The sequence below is a fragment of the Microtus oregoni genome, unplaced genomic scaffold (genome assembly GCF_018167655.1).
Source record: "Microtus oregoni isolate MIOR12 unplaced genomic scaffold, Mior012 000045F_ref0000178, whole genome shotgun sequence".
NCBI classification, from domain to species: domain Eukaryota; kingdom Metazoa; phylum Chordata; class Mammalia; order Rodentia; family Cricetidae; genus Microtus; species Microtus oregoni.
This window is the reverse complement of record NW_024543219.1, coordinates 16,926,170-16,948,418: the sequence shown is the minus strand read 5'-3', so window position 1 is coordinate 16,948,418 and position 22,249 is coordinate 16,926,170. Positions and strand designations below refer to the sequence as shown.

Below are 22,249 nucleotides of genomic sequence, written 5' to 3'. Positions count from 1 at the left end.
CATTTCTTTTTCACACTCACATCCCGCTGCTCTAGATCTGATCAGTGGGTAGAGGAAGTTCAGTCTGCCAGCTGCCTCCTGTCCCACATGACCCCCTGAGTTTCAATCCCCAGAATGCATGGTGGAAGAAAGAAGCATCTCCACCAAGCTGTCCTCTGACCTACACACACATGCATGCACTCACACACACTCACACACACACACACACACACACACACTAATAACAATAATAATTATTAGTAAAACCATGGCCATAAAGATGGCTCAAAGGGAAGGGTGCTTGCCACCAACCCTGATGACCTGAGTCAATCCCCAGGTCCTATAGTGGTATTTCATTTGTATTTTAAGAAACAAAGCTTGCTTGAAGATCAGAGAGTAAAATGGCCCCACTTATAGACCAGGCAGTGGTAACACACGCCTCTAATCTCAGTAGCCACACTAGCTTTCTGGGCAGTAGGGGTGCACACCTTTAATCCCAGCACTAGAGAGGAATATAAGACAGGAGGAGACAGCTTTCAGACAGTCTCATTCTCGGATTCCTGGAGGCAGGATCACCATTTCGGACTGAGGTAGAGGTAAGGGCCAGTGCTGGCTGTTTTGCTTTCCTGACCTTCAGACTGATCCCCAATATCTGTCTCTTGGTTTTTTTTCTTTAAAGATTTGTTTGTTTGTTTGTTTGTTTATGTATACAGTGTTCTGCCTGCATGTATCCTGCGGGCCAGAAGAGGGCACCAGATCTCATTGTTGATGGTTGCTGGGACTTGAACTCAGGACCTGTGGAAGAGCAGCCAGTGCTCTTAACCTCTGAGCCATCATCTCTCCAGCACCTGTCCCTAGGTTAATAGATATGCTACAAGGTCCCACATGGTGAAAGGAAAAAAAAAAATGCCCTCCCCATACACACAGAATAAATGTAATATGATTTTTTAATAGTAAAGAATCAAGTTACTCAAAAACTTATGAACAATTATAATGTCACCAGACAGTGAGTAGCACATTTTGTTTGGTGCCCACACACCATGAGGGAGGACAGGAGCACCGGGAGTGAGTAGGAAAATGTCATTAATTTACTGTATGCACACCACTATCAAAACCAAAAAATACTTAGTTTCAAATAATGCCAGGTGCAACCTGCCAACCTCAGGAACCAGCCTATGGACTGAGATACTGGGTGGGCAGCACTCAGTATGCTAAGAAAAGCACCTGGCCTGCTGGATCATGATTCCAGCCTGTGTGAGGAAGAGGTTCGGTCCCACATCAGGCCCCTTGCATCAGTGACATTTCAAACTAAGAAGTAAAAAATAAGTGTATATTTGGCTCTCTAAAGTCAAAACTGATACAAAATTAAAGGCAAACCAATGCCACTGGGAGAATATACTGTGGGGGTGTTGGGGAGGGGTTGCAGAAAAGCATGCCAGGCAGAGGTGGCAAAAACAGGTATGAGGAGGAATGTTTTGTTCCCAGAACCAGGTGGGTGAGCACAGGTAGAATTTTGCTGTAAGGGCTCTGAACAAGCCTTAGGGCTCTGATGTGAGAAAGTTGCTAAGAATTACCCAGAGGCAGAAGGGGACAGATTCAGAAATTTCTCTTCCCTTTCTTCCACCTCTTTTCCTAGGTCCTCAAGACCAATGTTATCATAGACGGAAAAAAGTAGAGAGAGAGAAAGAGATGCAGGAGTAGAGGGGGCATAAACAGGGAAGGGAAATGGGAAGGGACACTTGGGCAGCAGGCATAGTGAGGAAACCTCCAGAGCACCAAAGAGCATCTCAGAGGACAGAGGAGACTGAGTAGGGGATGAGGCCGCCTATGAAGATGAGAGGCATCGAATACAAAGGCCTGGAAGGGAGCTAGCTGGCCTGCTTGTCAGACATCAGACAAGGAGATGAAGAGGGAGGGAAAACAGGACAACATATATATGCTGAGGGTGGAAAGAACAAGCCAGTGGCCAGCAATGACCAGTGGCCTCATCACTGCATTTTCTAGGACCTGGAGGAGTCTAGAGTTGAGCAGGAAGGAGTGGGTAGGTGTCTGGTCTTCTAAAAGGACCTATGAGGTTGAAATGTGTCCTCTGGCATCGCCACAGCAGCTGATGTGCACCAAGTGCACCACCACACCCTGTCTAGCAGAGTTCTTGTGCATCCTGCGGCAACTGAGCTGTACTCCCAGCTCTACAACAGGCTTTTGCTGTGCATGTCGAATCTGTGCACTTCTGCATTAGAAAAAGGTATATTGCAAATTTTTCTTACTTTCTTTTTATTTTTAGTTGGAATATTGATTACACATATTTATGGTGTGCAGTGTGATATTTCAACACACACAGACATGTTACATATTAATCATCAACATTGCAGGTGATGTCCATCACCTCTCATAGTTCCCATTTCTTTTTTATATAATTTTTCTATTTTGAGATCATAATAAAATCACATCATTCCCCTCTCCTTTCCTCCCATCAAACTCTTCCATGTTCCCTCCTATACCTTGCTCTCAATTCAAGGCTTCTTATTCTTTATTTGTTACATATGTGTGTTTGTGTGTGTATACTGCACAAATATAACTTGCTCCGTCTATATGTTACTGATATGTAAATTTTAAGTCCTCTCCTTTACTGTATGGTATCCTTGATGTCAGACACAACCAGGCCATCCATAGATAGCTGCAAAGAACAAGACTCTAATAACCATACTCTGATTCAAAACTAAGGAGCCATCTTTTTAGATTCTGTCTTTTTTCCTCTATGGGGACCAGGAAGGCTAGCCAGCCGCTATATGGTAGATTGTTTGAAATGATACCTCCTTGGGAAAGCCAGCACAAATAAATGCACCCAGTCACACCCTCATAAATCTATGTTCAACTCAATCCAGCTTGGCGTTTCAGCTTGTGCTCTGTAGTCACCACTGCCAGAATGGAACACTTGCCTCCTTCTGTTACGTGCATCCAGTGTCCCATCTTCCAGTAAAGCAGTTCCCATCCCACAAACACACACACATCGCCTCCTCCCCACGGCAAATTTCCACTGCTCATTATGGTTGGCAGATGCCCTTCGTCCTCCCTAGATGGGGGAGTACATTTCACATTTCTGCAACCAATACATTATGTTCCTCTTCCCTGCCCCCAAAGTCCTAACTAGGCTGTGTGGCCTGCCTGAGGCAGAGTGACTTCTTTATTAGAATCTCTGGGCATCACCCTGGCCCCTCATCATAGACAGTTGGCAGGGCTTCTTGCCCTGGCAAGGCTGGTGGGTGTGAGAAGTAACTGATAAAGACTAAACAGGGCGCTGTTTTAACAACGTCCTCAGAGCCTTGGACATCATAAGGGGAAAGGACCCGAAGATGACACTGTCTGAACAGTGTTTTGTCTTTATAACTATTGTCTTCAAGGCCCTGTGTGTCAGGACTGTCAACAGAAGGCAGGGCAGTTAGTCCCCTCCCCCAAACTAGTCACACAAACACAAGCTACACAGTGTCCTTTCAAAGCTGATAACTTCCTGAGGAATAATTGTCAGGTGCCATTTCCCTCTGGGGTTTCACAATCAAACCTGAAGATCACCAGGAGTCCCACCTCAGTCCAACATACTTAGATGTCCCTGTCTAGCTCCTCTATCTGCAGTAGCCATAAGAATGTGACAACTGTTTGAGGCCCAGAAGGGACTGCCAAAGCTACCTGAACCGTAACGCACCCTAAAAAGCTTCTGTGGAGGGGGAACACTCATTACCCAGAAGCCCAGGCCACTGAACACCATAGAATTAGCCCAGCTTTCCTCAACATTTGCGACCCAAGGGCCAGCCTGTGAGATCCTAAGCAACTTAAAGAAACCTAAATGGCATACATGGAAACATTCCCACAGAAGACAAGCTTCGGATGGATGTGTGAGCTTGAGAGTCATCTATGTAGGTTCTCTACCATATGAGGAATTGCTTGGGGAGCTGGTTAAAGGGTAGATGAAGGTAGGACCTGAGACTGCATTGCTAGGAAGCGCCAGGACATGTGGCCACAGAGTAGTGGTGCAGGGACCAAGGGAAGAAGCAAGGTTAAAAGAGAGACAGGAGTGGGCTGCAGACGGGAGCTTCCACAAATGCCCTTGGGGAAGTAGGTACCTCTGGGAGACAGCTGACTTAGTGACACTCTGGGACTGATCCTCCTCAAGCATTATCTGTGTCCTTCAGAAGAGGTAAGGTCTGCTGATTCTGTTTACAGTGTGACTCAGTCCTACCAGGTCACCAAGACCAACTTCAAAAGAACTTCTGAAACTGTGGTAATAAGGGAACGCCCCAGGCTCTCAGGCCTCTTTCAGCAGCCTACAAGGGGCAGGGGGGTCCCTTCACGCCCTCCCCCTCATTCACCTGGAACTCTAAAGAGCTGAGTGAATAGGCTTTCACTGTGGAAACTCAAAACTGCTAAGCTATCGTACAGACGTCGCGATCACCAGGTATCCTGAGACAGCATGGTCCCAGACAGGCTAGCCCCTACCACTCCATCACAAGGGAATGGGCTTGGTACTCTCAGGCAGCTCTAAAGCCCCAAGACAGCAAGTATCAACAGTGGTGCCTGCCCCACCCTGCTGTCCTCCTACAGCTCACACCTGAAGAACTATAACCCATGTGTCTAATCATTCCCAGACCCACACAGGTCCCTGCAGAGCACTGGGTCAGATGAGAGGAAATAGGCTCAGAAGCTCCAGAGGTTACACACTTGCTAGGAGGGTTAATAAAATCTTTCCCATCTGAGCCTGTAGGCCAAAAGAGATAGTAGTGACTAGTACAGTGACCAGTCCCAGCACCCCTGGGTTTATCTCCCCAATCCACCCTTATCTCACCCTCAGGCTCTCTGCGGGTCCCTTGTGAAGGTCCTGTGAAGACCAATCGAATTACAGAGTGTCTGAAACAACACCTGGCATGGCCCCAAGCACAAGCTGCTGAGATTAGATTCTGGTAAACCAGCCTGCAGCAAGGTCTTCCTGCCCTCCCCTTCTCATCTCCCACTTTACCTAAATGGAAGGCTGCTGGTGATTGAAATCACAGTCCATAAAGAGACTGCAGACTGTGTGGCACTGATAGTCAAGGATAGCAGCTAATGGGTCCTTAGCCTACTAAGTGCTAAGACTGCACGTGTGGGCTCACACTGCAGACCTGGCTTCAGCTAACACCCATGATGACCCTGAGGTGGTCATTAGGTTCATTTTACAGAGGAGGAAATCAAGGCTGTCTCAATTACTCAAGGAGTTTAAGGGAGAGCTATTGGGGCAAACAGGACGCATGTGCTACCCTTTGAATTAGAGCACTTGGGGCTCTGAGGTAGAAGGACATCCTAGAGAAGAGGTAACATCACCAACGCTCATTGGAGAGCCACTCTCTTCCTGTCTATGTAGATGAGGGAAGGGTGGGTAGTGAGAGCCACTGTTTACTGCTCAACTCCTGAAGTGCTGGTTAGGAAAACCTCTTGAAGAGCTGCATGGAGGACAATTATTCTAGCTGTAGACCCTGAGACCCAACAACGGAGGTTGACAAAACTCAGGTATTTCAGAGAACTCTAGGGGTGACCATGAATGTACCACACACAGACTAGAAGGCATGTCAGTCTAGAAGTCCTTAGGACTGGAGAGATGACTCAGTGATTAGGAGCACTGGCTATTCTTTCAGGAAACCTGGATTCAATTCCCGGCACCCACTTGGCCACTCCCAACTGTCTGTAACTCCAGTTCCAGGGGATCTGACACCTTCACACCAATGCACATAAAATAAATTTATTTAAAAAAAAAAAAGAAGAAGTCCTGCCGATGAACCTGAGGGCGAAAGATGATAACCATCTCTGTGCACAGAAAGCTGGAGATCCAGACCATGTCTGACTTGTCCTCAGTGTGCACCACCCACCCGAAACAACTGGATTTGTACATTAGGGTTTGTCACACAGAGGTGACATTATAGGGCTCCTTGCAAAGTATGAGGACAGGTGCCTTCAGCTTGACAAAACAGCACAGTAATGGTGCTTCCTCTTTCCCCCTTTGGGCTCATCATAAGTGCTATTAATCTAATTTGCAAAAGTGGAAAGGTGTCCACTGCTGAGACAACCCAGACAATGGAAGCAGGCACCCGTGAGGTAGACAATGGCACAGAGTAACGTGAGCACAGTTTGCTTGAAGCTCTATGCTGGAGATATTGAGTCTGGAAGATGGGACCTCAGGAAACTCAGAGGCCAGTTCTGTCTCTCTGCATGTGCTCTCCAATCTGGAACCCATACCATGACACAGGAGAGAAAACAAAGCGTGCAAAGCCAGACTTAATGGGAAGACATGCCCTTCATCACGTTTGCTAGGCTGGTGGGCGTGGGGCACTTGGTGCCTGTTTTACTGGGAAGAAAGGTCAGGTCAGATAGCCCCTTCTCCACCAGCAGAAGGTGTGTGGATAGCACAAACAAGTGCCTGGGAACATTAACTCCTTTCAGAGAGGCTGAGCTTTATGTGGTGGAAAGGGCCCTGTACCGTCAACCAGAACCAAGTAGAGACAACCTTTAATACTGTCTTCCATCATGAAAACAAGCCTGACTTCCTGCTGTCACCATTGACTGGAATGGGTGGTATATTGGCATCCAAAAGGTACCAGAGGTACAAGGCAGGGTTTGGGGGCTTGGCAAGAGGAGGCTGGACCACAGTTATGCCTCAGGGGAGGGTAGGGGCAGGGTAGGCCAGGTATAGGAGTGGCTTGCAAAAAGTCAAAGTCAAGATCATTCTTCATTCATTCATTCATGATGTCTGCAGCCAACCTGACTTGGGCTAGCCACTGGAAGACTTGGGCTAGCCACAGTACTGCCCTGCTCTGTACCATCAATGTGGATGGGGCAGTGAGTGACAGCCAAGTTCCTCTGGGCTCCAAACAGCACTATCAATGGTAAACCTGTCTTGAAATACACTCTCTTAGAACCCTAGGAGCCACACAGGAAGGATGAAGATCTTTGAGAGGCCTCTGCCTTGGCCAGCTCCTGTACCCAGGCTGGGCTTGGTTCCCCTAAATCTCTAGCCTTCCTGTCCTACAGACTCCACTGCTTCCCATCATCTCAGGCTGTCAGGTGGCTGGGGATCAGCTCACAGTGTGTCCCACTGTGTGACCCTAAGTCAGCTGTTTGCACAGTCTGTGTTTCTTCCCTGGCTACTGAGAGTACTGGGTCATGAGAGGAGGAATAAGAGTACAGAGAAGCAGCATCCTTTGAAGAGCTGGGCACCCAGTAAGAGCTCTAAAACCCTGTCTCAGTGGCCTCCGAGGTACTGCTTGCATGGGAGCAATGGGCATACTTCAGTGCCTGTGAACTGGCTATGGCAGACTGTCCCCAGCCTTTGTTCAGTTCCTGGAAGGATCACTGGTAAAAAGCCCTTTTTATGAAGAATTTGTGTGACACCTACTCCACCCCCCTCTCCATGTCTAAATGAAAGCCTGTTCTGGTAGGCTAGGGTGGCATGACGGTTCCTCTCAATTATCAATCTGCACATGCCTGTGGGGGTCATTTGCATGGCACTAATTGAGGTGAGACCATTCACCCATTATGGGTAGTGCCATTCCCTATGCTGGGATCATGAATTGTATAAAAAGGAGAAAGCTGGGAACGGAGATGATCAAGACACATATTTAATAGTGAAAAGAGGAGAAGGAGGAGGAGGAGGAAGAGGAGGAGGAGGAGGAGGAGGAGGAGGAGGAGGAGGAGGAGGAGGAGGAAGATGCTTGATATACCTCAATACATACTAAAAAGAGTCAGAAGGCAAAAAAGTTCGCTTTTGGAACAGGGGAAATAATCCAGTCAATGAAGTACTTCTATGCTTGCATAAGGACCCAAGATTGATCCCCAGAATCCAAGATTCAAGAAAAAAGTTGGGTCTGATGTTACGCAATCGCATCCCAGTGCTAGGGAGACAGAGACAGGTGTATCCCTGGGGCTCAAGAGCCAGCCAGGCCACCCTACTCAGAGAACTTCAGGCCAGTGAGAGATCTCTCATAGGGATGTTATCTTCTGGCCTACACACACACACACACACAAACCATTTTGAGTGGGTCATGTGAGTCTTATAGATGCTTTGCCAGAGAGGCAGTTACATAGGTGATTGATTTGCCTGCATTTTTCCCACCAGGGAAAGGATGGGTTTATATTTAGAAACCCAAAAGGGACATCTAAAAAGATCTGTCATGCCTTGTCGGAAGGACTTTGCTCAAAAAGCCTGAGCCTACATCTGGAAAAGAGCCCAGGGCTCGTTAGTGGTGTCTGCCATGGGCAAGATGAAGAACTGAGTATGGCCCCTGGGTTTCTACAGGCTGGCCCACCTCCATGAACTGTTTTATGGTGTGTAGTACTTGGCAGGCTTACTATAATTGATTGCTAATTGGAATTAAATTCCAAAATCCAATCTGTTCTCCAAACCTTTCTGGTGAACTGTTTTATTTATGGGTGTGTACGTGTCTGAGTCTGTGTGAGTGTATGTGCATGTGTGTGCAGGTGCCCACCAGGGACAGAAGAGGGAACTAGATCTCTGGAAAACTGGAGTTACACCAGGCTGGGTGCTAGGAGCTCACATCAAGTGCTCTTAACCTCTGAGCCATCGCTCCAGCTCTCTGCAAGCCTTTTAAAAGACTAGGGTTAGAAAAGAGTCCTTCAGGAAAAATAAAATGGTACCCGTCTCTTCGCACTGATTCATTTTGTAAAGTCCTGCCTGAAAACATAGTCTTCTGATCCCAGACATCCTCTCAGATAAAGTGATACCATGTGAAATCATCGCCACTGCCAATTACCTAGCACCTGGCATGAATTCTCAAACAGTAGCCTTCAGAGGAAAGAGTTGGTTCCCAAAATTGCAGGGCACAATGACATGTCCAGTCCTACAGAATCCACTTATCTTTCCTCTGCCACATTCCAAACAGGGGCAAGGAGCTTCCTGCTGAGTGACCCAAGTGCTCACATTAACGTTAGCCCAAGAACATGGCCAATCTCATCCTCCAGAGAGCAGCCGCTATTTGCAGTGCAGAAGGCAGAGCTGCCTGACCCATCTCAGGCAAAATCTGGCTCCAGAATGTCTTCAGATTGCCCAGAGACAACCACAGGAAAAGGGGAAGGAAAGTAAAAGTATTTCAAATGCTAAGAGGATGTGGGTTATCATTTACACAAGCCCCAGGGAGAAAGGGTTGACCTTGCGCAATAAGAGAAAGTATTTCTCTATATTGTATTTTAAAAAAAAAAACCAAACTAAAACCAAAATCCCACATCTGCAACCACAAAGGACAGAAATAAAACCACAGTATGCCAGTCCCCAAAGACACAAAACAATTCTATAGTTTGAGTCTGTTGATCATCTAAGGGCAGGCTAGGTCTCCTTCTCTCCTCACGGTGTCTAGGATTCCCACCCACCCAGTGCCCAGGCATACCAGGCTGTGTGTTGCCCACTCCAATATAAACACCATTCTCTGTGCCCACCGTGAAACACAGTCAAATAGAAACAATATCTAGCTTGCAGCATGCTGGGGAGAGGGGTTTTGCCTCTAGCCCCATTCTATGGCTAAGAACCCTGAGGCTCTCAGAGGTTAACAGATAACCCAAGACCTACCAGATGCACTATCTCTGAGCTCTAAGCCTATAATAACCACTGAGCTGCCTCTGTCTGTTTTGTAAGCCCACCTGTCAGTCACCCATGAGGCATCAGGCTGTTCCTGCTAGATACTCAAAGGCTGAAGCCATTTGCCCCAACCCAACCCCTACCCCCCAGTGCAGCCCCCAGCATGCATCTCTCTCTCTCTCTCTCTCTCTCTCTCTCTCTCTCTCTCTCTCTGTGTGTGTGTCTTTCCTTTTCTTTTCTTCTTTTAATTAGTATTATATTGCTTTGGAAATCAAGAGGGGGGAAAAGTCACTCTTTAGGAAGGGTAAACCAACATAGCTAAGACATGCTTTTAAATCTTCAGCTTCTGTGCAAAGAAATTAGTTGATCAAAAGGAATGTATCTGGAAAGACTACCAAGAACAAGTGAAAGAAATCCAAGTTGTCATTGCCAATATCACATCAGCCAAAATAAGATTAAAAAAGAAAAAGGCAGAAGTGTGAGTGCTGAGGCCAGTGCGCCTGCCTAAGCCACCACCAGAAATTATCTATTGTTAAAAGCATGTTTCATTTCATCGCATTTCAGAAAAACAAAGAGGAGACCTTGGGGGCAGAAAAACAGGTCCCACAGTGACAAGAGTGGGTGTGCTTGTGGCAATAGCAGCCACCCAGAGCCAGCCAGCAATCTTCATCTGGAAAATTCAGATCTCTCATGGCAGGCAGGGCTCCAACAGCGAGGAACCATCAGCAGCCCCACAAAGTGCCAGTTTTCATATTTCCTAGGGCCTGCAGGGCTCCAGCCTTCTTGGCTTAAAAGGAAACTGTCAGATAGGTTTTGTGCAAACACGCAGTTTCCTCGGGGGCAAACACTCCGAGAATACAACTTGCTCTTCATTTTCTGACAGCTTTTTGTACATGGTGGCTACATCACAGACGAAACAGGCCAGCGGGGAGAGGGAGCTTACAGGATGCTAGCACAGAGCAGGCAAGGAGTGCATGCAGGAACTGCTTGAATAAATTATAAGGGATGGGAGGGGGGCAAAAATAGGGGTCACCCAGCTGCTCTTCTCATCCCACCAGCACGCATGTTGGCACACCCTCCCCTCCTGAGTATCTGCAATGTGTTGCAGAGGAGCTGGGAAAAGAGAATGTGAAAAAACTGCACAGAGACCGAGGACAGCAAAAGCCTGGGATGAACAGAACTGAAGAAAGAGAATTACCAACAGAACTAAAGAAACCCAGTAAAGTGCTCGCTGCACATTGATGAGAACCCTCATTTGATCCCCTGCATCCACATCTAACAACCAACAGCAGGTCCCTGTAATCCCAGTGATTGGGGAGCTCTCTAAACAGGAGGATCCCTGGGGCTTGCTCATAAACCAGTAGTCAAATCCTGAGTTCTGGTTCAGTGAGAGAACCTTTCTCAAAAACAAGGTAGATAGCAATTAAGGCAGATACCTAATGTTGACCTCTAGCTTCTACATGTACACACACACACACACACACACACTAGAGGGGGGAGGAGGAGGGAGGGAGGAGAGAGGGACGGACAGACAGACGGACAGAGAGAGTCAGAGAATTACTAAGTCATTGCCAGAGCTTATAGACAAGGTTTGTAGATGACATAATTCTTCTGGAACCATTCAAAAGGCCCAAATATTTTTTTTATCCTAAGTCCCTTTCCTGGTTCCTTCTAAAAGAATCCCAAAATACAGATTCACATGTTCAAATCTATTTCCTGCTACCACAACTTGGAGAAAATGCATAGGACATCTCTAAGAACCACCCCAACTTGTTACTAAGGACACTTTCCTCTCAAGTTTCAAGTTTTGTCCCAAACCAAGTTCATCTTAAAAGTGTGGGCTTTCATAGTGAGTGATGATACTGCTTTGGGGGTGGGGGTGATGAAGAGACCCCTTCTAAAAGGGAGGAAGAGTTCACAAAATAGACGCAATGGAGCTCCCAAAAGTCCTTACAGGACCTCACATTTAAGGGGACAGAGTAAACATCTAATCAGGAAGTTCCACAACCCTCAGACGCACCCCCTCCAGATGGAAACCAACGAAGTCTCTAGACACAAATGGAAAACAAGTCTTCTATAAAAGCAGAAGGGGATCAACAATTCTTGAGACTCTGTACCAAGAACATGGAGAAAAATGGGGTCTATTCTGGGTACCTGTTCCAAGCCAGTTGCCCTGAGTGCAGTCACATGGTCAAGCTGGAACACCCTCCGTCTACCACAAAGACCATTTGTTTCCCACGAGTGCCCAGAGCATTAGTGGAACCAGTTGGCCCAGTCAGGAACTGTGACCCTGGTGGATGGGTGGTAACAAGGGTGCCCTGTGACCACACCAGATAATTAGTAAAGTGATATTGAGTTACACAGTCAGCAATTTATCTGCCAGGAGCTAATATGGCCAGTGTTCTGCTTCCAGATACCAGAAGGGGTCAAGCAGAGTTAATTACAGACTACTACACACTAAACATGGTACCATGAGATACTAGGGATGCAGGAGAAGAAAAAGTGGTCATGACTAGGGATGTATTCAGTTGGTAGAGTGCTTGCCTAACATGCATAAAACCCTGAATTCAGTTCCCAGAACTACATAAACCCAGGGTGTAGTGGCATTCACCAATAAAGCCAGCTCTCAGAGGTGAAAGCAGGAGAACCAGAGGCTCATGAACATCCTAACCTACACAGATAGTATAAGATAGGCTATATGAGACTATGTCTCCAACAAAAAGCTCACGGGAAAAGAAAGGAGGAAGTAAGGAAGGGAAAGAGGAAGGGAAGGAGATGGATTGGAAAAGAAGATTAGAAAGGGGAAAGGAGAGGAAGGGAAGAGAGACAAAGAAAGGGAAGGGAGCGAAAGGGAGACACTTGAGACAGACACTTGGATGTTTTGAAACACAACTGCCCAGCACTCCATCTCAGATAAACAGTGCTGCAGGCAGATGGATGCGCAGGTATGCAGACAGCAGACAGCTCACCCTACACAGCACCGCACAGGCAAATGACAGCACGGCAGCTCTACCAATTTCAGACGTGGATCAAGCCCTCAACACAGCCAGAAAGGTGAGCCCCGGGGAACAGGATCCTCTGTACCACCGACACTTCCCTGTAGGTCAGCCCCACAATATGAGCCCCAAGAGTGTCTATCTCACCCTGCCCTCCTGGTCTTTATTTATGGTGCCCCAAGTCTCAGACATACTCACAGGCCAGATCTCAGGGATGAGGGGTGGCAGCAGCTTGTAGATGATGTCCCAGCTAATAAAATAGTATCTACCCCTGCTTTGCTTACATCTCATCCATGCCCTCAATCCCTCCCTACACCGTGACCCACAAACAGCTAGCTGGCATGGGATACAGGCAGAAGGCAAGCTGCCTGTGAAAAAACACTACCTGGAAAAGCAAAGCAATGTAGTCAACCCATCAGCGAATGAGGGCCTGCTTGGGAGCAGATAAATGTTTAGAACACTACTAGCTCTTCCTTCTCCTATCTGGGAAGTGCTGGCTGAGACTACATGCACTCTACCTAACCTCCAAGAGAACATGGTCACCAGTAAGAGTCTCAGAATGTTAAGACAGAGGGTCTCCAAAGACCAAATAGTATAGAGTATGCCTCTGACAGATAAGGAAACAGATGCCAGCAGGGCCGGATGCTGCCTACCTTTGGGGTCCCCTTGGACGCCACTCCTGTGCATCATATTGCCACTGACCATTTAACAAGTCACTGTCACACCAGTGAGTCCCTAAGCATCAGGGCAGTTCTTTATTTAGCTCTAGCAGCTCTTGCAGGGCCCTGAACCAGCAGGTGCCCTATACAAGGCTGCTGCGCTTCGAAAACAGCCTGTTGTCTACAATAATAGCCCCAGTTTTTATCTGCCAATGTTTTACAAGTTAATAAAAAAAAAAAAAGTAAGAGCTAGGAGTACAGCTCAGTGTTAGTGAACCAGTTCTGGCTCCCATCCTGCCTGACACAAGGATGCTGGCCATCCAGACACCCGGATTCAACCTCAGTTTCTTCTACTTTTCATCAGAAGATAAATGTCACCCTGCTTACCTGCTAGGATCAGGATCAGAAAAGATAAATAACAAAACACAAATGTGCAGTGAGGAATACACACACACACCTGCTTCAGTCCTTTCTGGAGGCTCCAGTAATGCAACCATGTCTTCCTCATCTGTCAGCTCACTCCTTCCTCCCTGATCCTGTTAAGCAATGAGAATGAACCAGATACCATCAGGCTTTACTGATGATGGGAAGACAGTAAGCCTTCAGAGGTATCTGTCTTCAGTGCCTCAGGAAGCACATACTAACTCTTACTCCAAACTCGAAATCTGGAAATTAGGAGGCAGCTCCTGAGAGTCCCTATATGCAACTTGCAATGCCCACAATCCATGTCTGATTGGGCAGCCGACAGCCATGATAGTACTGTCCTAAGCTTGGGGACAAAATGACCAGAAGTTCAGTATAAAGGAGCACTGATAATTACACCCTGTGGGCTGGAACTCACCCTGTTTCCTAATCCTATCTAGAGGGAATATGAGTAACAGAGGATGCCATGAGGGGACCCACCCAGAACTTCACCTGAGCTGAGTCCACTCCTGTCTCACCACCCCTTCCCAGTAGCAGCCATCTCAATCCCTCCTCACACATGAGAGTCACCTTTCTGTCCCTTGGGAATTAGAGAAGTGGTCAAAGCCCCCTTCATAAGGGCCAAGTCACTAGCTCCAGGTCTTTCCAGGAAGTGTGGGGAGGTGCAGAGCTACCAGGTCCAGCAAATCCAGTGCCTGGTGGTCCATGGCCTTAACCACCTACTTGGAATCAGGACCCTTGATAAAGTAAGGGTGCAAGGGAAGCCAGGATTTTAGGGGTGCTACTGGTGTGAGCTCTGGAGCCTGACTCTACTTGGTCACGAATCCCAGCTCATGAGCCAATTAGCTTGTGATTCAGGCCCGTTTTTTCAGCCAAGCCATGCTTTAGTCTCTTTAGCTATAACACAGAGATGCTACAGTGTCCACAGCCCAGGACTGTTGGGTAACTAAGACAGCACTTAGCATGGAAGTTCCCTCTGGGGTTTCTCATACCTTTTTTGTCATGTCCTACACAAATACTCTATTGTTGTGAAGCACAAGTTAGAATTCGAAGTAATCTTTTCTTCTAGATACACAGGGCTGAAGCAGCCCTGTCAGTCAGTCGCTGCTCATTTCTCCTGGAGATCTCCTTTAGGCTTTAAGCTCTACAGACAGGCAAGCCTAGCCTCCTTGCTCCCTCCCTCACAGTGAGTCCCTCTTTAAACTTCAGCCACACACCACAAAGGCTCCTCACTCACCTTTTTAAGGAGCCCGCCCTCCTTGCTATTCTGGCAGTTTTCTCTCTCTTGGTGAACACACTTTCAACTTGCCTTACCTCCTCCAGCGTTTGTTCACCCACCCAGAGTCATGCCACCTCTGCTCTTTCCCACCAGGACAGGCCACCATCCTATCTCTTCTCAAGGTGGCCTCTGGAGAAGAGACCAGGGTTCAGGGAATGGATGTCACGAGCCAGCACCCAGCCTGATCCAGTTCTATGATGGCTCAGTCAACCTGGTCTCTCCAGCAGAGGCGCAAGGCAGGCTCTGGCCAACAGACCTTATTCAATGCAGAGGACTTTTGCCCTCTCCTTTTCCTTCCTCTCCCCCCTCTCTGTTCATCCTGTCTTTCCTCCTTCCCAGGCTGGGTGCTGTTTTGCAAAGGCTCTACTAAGGATCAAGCAAGATAAGCTGAGACTAAGACCCCAAAGGCAGAGGAAAGTTCTGAGACTCCTAAAAGATGCTTCTAGGTTTTCCAATTTAGGTCGCATGACTGTAATCCTCAAGGCAATGGCACAGTTCGGTCCTGGGTACTTGAAAATTCAACATGATAGTTTAAACTGTCCAGAAACACATTTCATAAAAGGAAGCGTTTTAGAACACATAAGCCAACCTTACATGGACATACTGGGAAAGTCTCCAGAATCTGACAGCAAACTGTCTAGAAGGGAGTAGAGCTGATATCTGGGACCGTTCAAGTTCTGAGGTTTCTAAGACTGACTGGGGGGTGTCATTCTCCCTGTCTCCCTGGAGGAGAGGGAGAGAGAGAAAATAAACACGTAGAAGAAACCAGTGCCATTAAAAATGTGTCATCCCTGAAAATATACATACAAGTGACATTATACAGGCGAATCAGGTTATATTTAGGAATATATACGTGTATACACATATATACACGATAATCAACGAAACAAAGAGGCTATGAATTTGGAAGAGAGCAAGGAGCAGTACATGGGAGAGTTTGGAGGAGGAAAAGAACGGTGTAATATGTAATGATGTAATTATATAATCATCTCAAAAATAAAATGAAATTTTAAAAATCTTTAACAATTGGGCATGGTGGTATATGCCTTTTTTTTTTAATAATTTTTTTTATTAAGAAAAGAAGAAAAAAAACATAAACAAAAAACAAGTTTCCACCTCCTCCCAGCCTCCCATTTCCCTCCCCCTCCTCCCACCCTTCTCCCCCTCCTCCCACCCTTCTACCCCTCCCCCCACTCCTCTCCCCCTCCCTCTCCAGTCCACAGAGCAGTCCAGGTTCCCTGCCCTGTGGTAAGTCCTAGGTCCTCCCCCCTCCGTCCATATCTAGGAAGGTGAACATCCCAACTGATGAGACGCCAAGGACAATGGCACGGGGTTTTGATCCTACTTAAGGTATATGCCTTTTAATCCACACCACCACTCAAGAGGCACAGGCATGTGAATTTCTGTGAATTCAAGGCCAGCCTGGTCTACTTTGCAAGTTACATGGTTAGACTCTGTCTATAATAATAATAATAACAACAATAATAAATATTAATAAACAGAAAGACCCAATTACATGTGGTGGTCTGGACAGAAACACAGTAAGTTCCAGGTTGACAAAAAAAAAAAAAAAAAAAAGAAAAGAAAAAGAAAGAAAGGAGAGGGAGGGGGAGGGAAGTGGAGAGGAAAAATCTGAAGAAAACACTCTAGAGCCCAGATAGGTCACTTAACTGTTGGTTTAAAACCAGGCCAGTAACACTGCATGAAGGTCACTGTTTTGTGTACCCAAATGGAAAGCTATTGAGTAAGGAACAGCTTATAGTGCTACATCTTAATTGCAAAATAGACAATAAGCCAAAAAGGGCGTGGTTCCCAGATACTCTGCCCCCTTGCTTGCCTCCAGGTACCTGATGATGGTCATACTCCAGCCGAGCATCCTGTTCCAATTCCACTGCCCTCCGAAGTCCTGACTGCTCACTGAATTTCTAGGAGTGCAGGGCCACACAGACACAGCTGCAAGCAGGCTGCACAGCTGCTACTGAGGCAAGCACCTTCCTGCCTATGACAAGACAGCCTCCTCCATCAGCGAGGACAGTGACAGTGTGACAGACCTATGTCCATCAGACCTGGCCGGGCCTAGCTGAGGTGGCCTGGCACTTCCCTGCAACCTGCCCTCCTACCAGATTCCTTTCCACACTGCTGTTCCCCACCGCATTTGGAAGGCAGTGTCCTGGGTCCTTTGCTTTACCTGGAAGAGGGAGGAGAAGGAAGCCAGTCCTGTTGCAAGTACTCACTAGGATTTAAGAAGCCCTCTGCAAAGGAAGTTGGTGACCAGCTGATGGAGACAGCCTGCAACAGCATCTGGAGATGAGCTGGCTGACTGCTGTCTAGGTGTGGCATGGGAGGAGAGAAAGGAAGGAGCCAGAGGGACCAGAACAGTGCTGGGATCTAGAGAGCTGCCCCCGGCGTGCTTACTAAAGCTTGCTTCAGCCCTCCAACAGTTATCTTTTAATCCAACCCTGGGAAGATACCAGCTGGCATCAGCGCAGAAGCAACTCCCCAGGGCACATGAGTCACCAGGCTGGACTCCAGGTCTGTTCCTTAGGATTGGGGACCTTGTGTGTATCTGAGGAAGTGGTCCCTGGTCCTGTCAGAGTGGTTCCTGGGCTGTGCAGGGTCACTGAAGGCTAGACACCAAGACATCAGGAGGGAGACCCATGCAGGGTCTAAGCAGCAATCCTAGAACCTTCCTCTCAACCAGACATAGTACCGAGCAGCCAGCAGAAAAGCTCAGCAGTGTGGTGACTCCCTACGGAGAAGGAAGCAGAATTGCCTTGGTCCACTCCACACGGCCTACTGATTAGAGGCCAGCCTGGAAGACACTGTCCCTAGGTTCTCCCAGACCAGAGGACTGCCCATTGAGGTCCCTGCAGTTATTCAGGACACAGCAGCCACCATCTCTTAGGCTCTCTGAGATACCCCTGTCCACATCAAGGAGAGAGACCACTGTCCTAAGGACTTTGACAAAGTGTGTGTAAAAACACACATGAACACACGTGGAGGAATGGGGGAGTCTTGAGACTGGCAAGGATGAGGTCAGATGTAACTGTCACCTTAGCAACGTAAGTGCTGGTTCCTTCTGCAACAGTCAAAACAGGACAGGACAGTGGTGGCGCACGCCTTTAATCCCAGCACTCGGGAGGCAGAGGCAGGCGGATCTCTGCGAGTTCGAGGCCAGCCTGGTCTAGAAGAGTAGAAGAGCTAGTTCCAAGCAGGAACCAAAAGCTCGAAAATAAAAAAAATAAAAATAAAAATAAAAAAAAAAAAACAGGACAGGAGGCCACCCAGGCCTCCCATGCTGAGGAGCTCACAACTGCTGGAGGCAAAAGTCCCACCAATGACCAGTTCCATTATGGAGCTCTGCCTCTCAGGTGACAAAAACCTGCCAGCAGAAATTGTGGCACACATCTCCAAACCATAGCTGGGCGTGTGGCTCGCTCCTGTGATGAAAACACTTGGGAGGCTGACACAGGAGAACAGACAAGAGCTTGAGGCCAGCCTGACTAAGCTACATAGTAAGTTCCAGGCCAGTCAAAGCTACAAAATGAGACTCTGTCTCAAACAAAAGGAAGGAAAAAACTAGAAATCAACTTGAAACCTCGTACCACCCCCACGTAGCTCAATTCCCAGCCCAGTTCAATGGGGTGCTCTTGATCCCCAGGAGCCAAGACACAAACCCTGACTGACTAGCTTGAGATAGGCAAGTGGCTTGACCTCTCTGCGTCTCAGTCCCCATCTGAAAAACAGAAACAATACAGATTTTTCTTTAGCTATGCTAGAAGATTTGATAAAGGGTCCATACGAGTTCCCTGTCACCACAGTAAGTTTGGTCACAGTCCAGTCACACCAGCTTGGCCTGTATACACAGGCTCTGGTCCAGTTTTCTGCCCACTGATGACACTCACTTTCCTTCGTCACAGCTGGAATCCCACTCAGCAAGTTTCCAGCTCTGTGAGCTATCTCAGGGGTAACTGGCTTACCAGGGATACATATATAACCCAATCTTTCTCACCTAAATCTCTGCCAGGGCTCCAGGTTTCTACCAGTGGCAAGCAGAATCAGGGGTAAGATAATGATGCCAAACGATGTTGGTACCCAGCCCTGTCTTCTTAGAGTTACTATTGTTACTATGGTAAAACATCAAGCCCAAAGCAAGTAGGAGAGGAAAGGGTTTATTCTGCTTATGAACTCAAGCAGGGCAGGAACCTGGGTGCAAGAGTTGATGCAGGGGTCATAAGTCACGCTTTTTACTGGCTTGTTCCTAATGGCTTGCTCAGCCTGGCTTCTATAGAACCCAGGACCACCAGCCTAGGGATGGCCCCACCCACCATGAGCTGGGCCCTACAGGCTTGCCTGCAGCCCAATCTTATAGAGGCATTTACTTAACTGAAGCTCCTCTTCTCAGATGACTTAAGCTTGTGTCAAGCTGGCATCCAGTACAAGTCCCTAGATCCTATGTCCCAAAGCTTCTTTCCCTCAGATCACATGGTAGTCCTTAAAATACACACACACCTGAGCACAATATGAAAGGGATGGCATACTATCAGACGTCCTCTTTCACACCTTTCCAGGCTCCCTCAGATACACCAGGTAGGACAAAGTCATCAAGTCTCACCAAGCACCTAACAGAAGGAAAGAAGCACATGGTGGATATACACAGTGGGCATACACGGTGGGCATACACGGTGGACATACACGGCGGGCATACACGGCAGACATACACGGTGGGCATAATGGTGAGCATACACGGCGGGCATACACGGCGGGCATACACGGCGGGCATACACGGCAGGCATACACGGCGGGCATACACAGTGGGCATACATGGTGGGCATACATGGCGGGCATACATAGCGGGCATGGGTCTACTGTGTACTACCCGCTACATCATTCAACAACACCCTCTGAAGTCCGTCTTACCAACTGCATTCTACAGGTGAGAGCATTGTGCCCAAGCCACAGTCCAGAAACAGAAGGAGATATGGAGGCCAGGTCCAAGGCAAGGCCCCTACCTCCCACTCTTAACTCATCCTGTCCCTCACCAGCCCATTAATCTGCCATCTCAGTGCCTATAATTACCTATCGCACAATCTGAAATCCCTACCCTGCCTGGGAGACACCTATTTATCATGTGATGACCTTCAGCTCAACCTTCCAGGCCCAGCACTCAAGTTACCTCCTTCAGGAGATTGTGCTTCAGCCCAGCGGGGCCTTAAAATCAAACTCTTCCTCCCAGCTACCTCCCAGGTGTCCTGTCTCTACCTTCCTGAGAAGCACAACTTCTCAGTCCCTAGTTGCCTGATTTTCACCAGCTTCTTGCCGTGGATGGGCCTTCCTGACGCCACCACCATGTAGCATGTTTTGTGAATAAGGAAATGGGCATGCGCTTCACCTCTAGACTTACAGACCTCAACACACAGGGCAGGCACAGCAGTTCACTGGGACAAATGCTAACAGAGTGGCTAGCCTCCCAGAAGTTATGCTGGCAAAGAGTTCAACCCTGGGTGATTAAAACTAAACAACTGGGATAGCAACAGCAGGGTCCACATGATGAAGCTATGGCCAGCAAGAAAACTCATACACAGCAGGAAAAAAGGATCCCAGTGAACTGTGGGAGCTTTAGCTGAAAGGGGGACCTCGAGGCCTCCTCTGCATCCTCCTACACTTGCTTGCTCCCTGTCACTCTCCTTCCTATGCCAGAGCATAGCAACAAGGTGTAGGTGCAGCTACTCTATGCTGGAGTGAAAGAGGCCAAGAAGGGCTGGCCTGGGGCACAGTGCCGGCTCCAACAGTGTATAAGCCAGAGATCCCTTTGGGGAAAGAGGTAGAAAGACGAGCCCTCTGTCCTGACCCACTTCTCTCTGAGCTCAGTTCCCAGAGCTGGCAGCACAGTCCCAAAGCCAACTGTGACATCCTTCCCACCTGGTGACGTCAATGAGGGAAATTTGTGTTTACATTAGAGCGAGCACTGGAACTAATTAAAGACACACTAAAACTTCCAGTGTACAGATGAGAGAGCGGCGTCCCTGAATCGGGCTGGTCTCATCCACTTAGCCCCAGACCTGCACTGACACCAAGGCTCTCCTGACAATGACTAAACACATGTAACCTCTGCATCCCTTCTTAGAAGGGCACACATGGAGCAGATGCAACACATGTTTTCCCAAACCCCAACCGGGGTTGGGGTCTTGGGGATGGAGCTCAGAAGTACAGCACTTGTCCAGTGTACCTGAGACCCAGGTTCTATCCCCAATACCACTGCAAAATAAACAAACAAATGAACAAAATGGCCTCCTGGGCCCAGCTCATCCCTGGGTTCTGATTCAGGAAAGCTTGGCAGGATATCTTTTAGACATTCTCAAGTGATCTGAAGGAGTCAGTGCAAAGACTGAGCATGGAGAAGTTGAGAAGACAATGTGTTCTCAGCTCTGTTCCTACATCCTTGAAAGCATGCACACCATATCTGACCTAACAGTACCACTTCCAGGGCCTTATCCACGGAGCACAGAGGTGGGTAAGAACGTGTGTGCAAGAAGCAGGTTCTCCCTTATGTGAAGAAGGAACTTCCAGTCAAGAACATCATTCAATGGGGTCCATTTTTCATTCTTTTAAGAATTTTTTATAACTTTCTTTTGTTTTCATTTATTGAAACAGGGTCTCATGTAGCCCAGGCTGGCCTCTAACCCATTATGTAGCCAAAGCTACCTTTGAACTACTAAATTTCCTTCCATTACCAGCCAAGTGCTGGGGCTGCAGATATGGACCTGTTTCTTTTTTAAAAAAAGAAAAGGTTTTCTGATAGGTTTAGGGTTTGTGTGTGTGTGTGTGTGTGTGTGTGTGTAAGACTGCCTTATTTCCCTTTTTGTCCCTCAAATCTACCAAATTTCCTGTGAATATCATTGTTAATTATGTACTATTTCAGCATCCCGACTCCAAAGTTTCAAATACCAGAACATTTTTTAAAATTGTTTTTATTGACTTATATATTTTTCTCTGCTCTCTTCCCTTCCTCTCCACTCCCCTTCTACCCCCTCCCATGGTCCCCATGCTTCCAATTTACTCAGGAGCCTTTTTCTACTTCCCATGTAGATTAGAACCATGCAGTCTCTCTTAGGGTCTTCTTTGTTGTCTAGGTTCTCTGGGATTGTCAATTGTAGACTGTTTTTTCCCTTTATGTCTAAAAGCCACTCATAAGTGAATACATATAATATTTGTCTTTCTGGGTTTGGGTTACCTCACTCAATGTGATGTTTTCTAGATCCATCCATTTGCCTTTATCACAACTGCATTACTGTCCTATGAACCA

General features: G+C 47.5%; 1 protein-coding gene across 3 annotated transcripts in view; it reads right to left on the bottom strand.

The window, feature by feature from the left end:
- Positions 1 to 22,249, bottom strand: part of Dlg5 (discs large MAGUK scaffold protein 5) — a 105,583-nt gene that overhangs the window by 65,876 nt on the left and 17,458 nt on the right. The gene's annotated exons all lie outside the window — the stretch shown is intronic.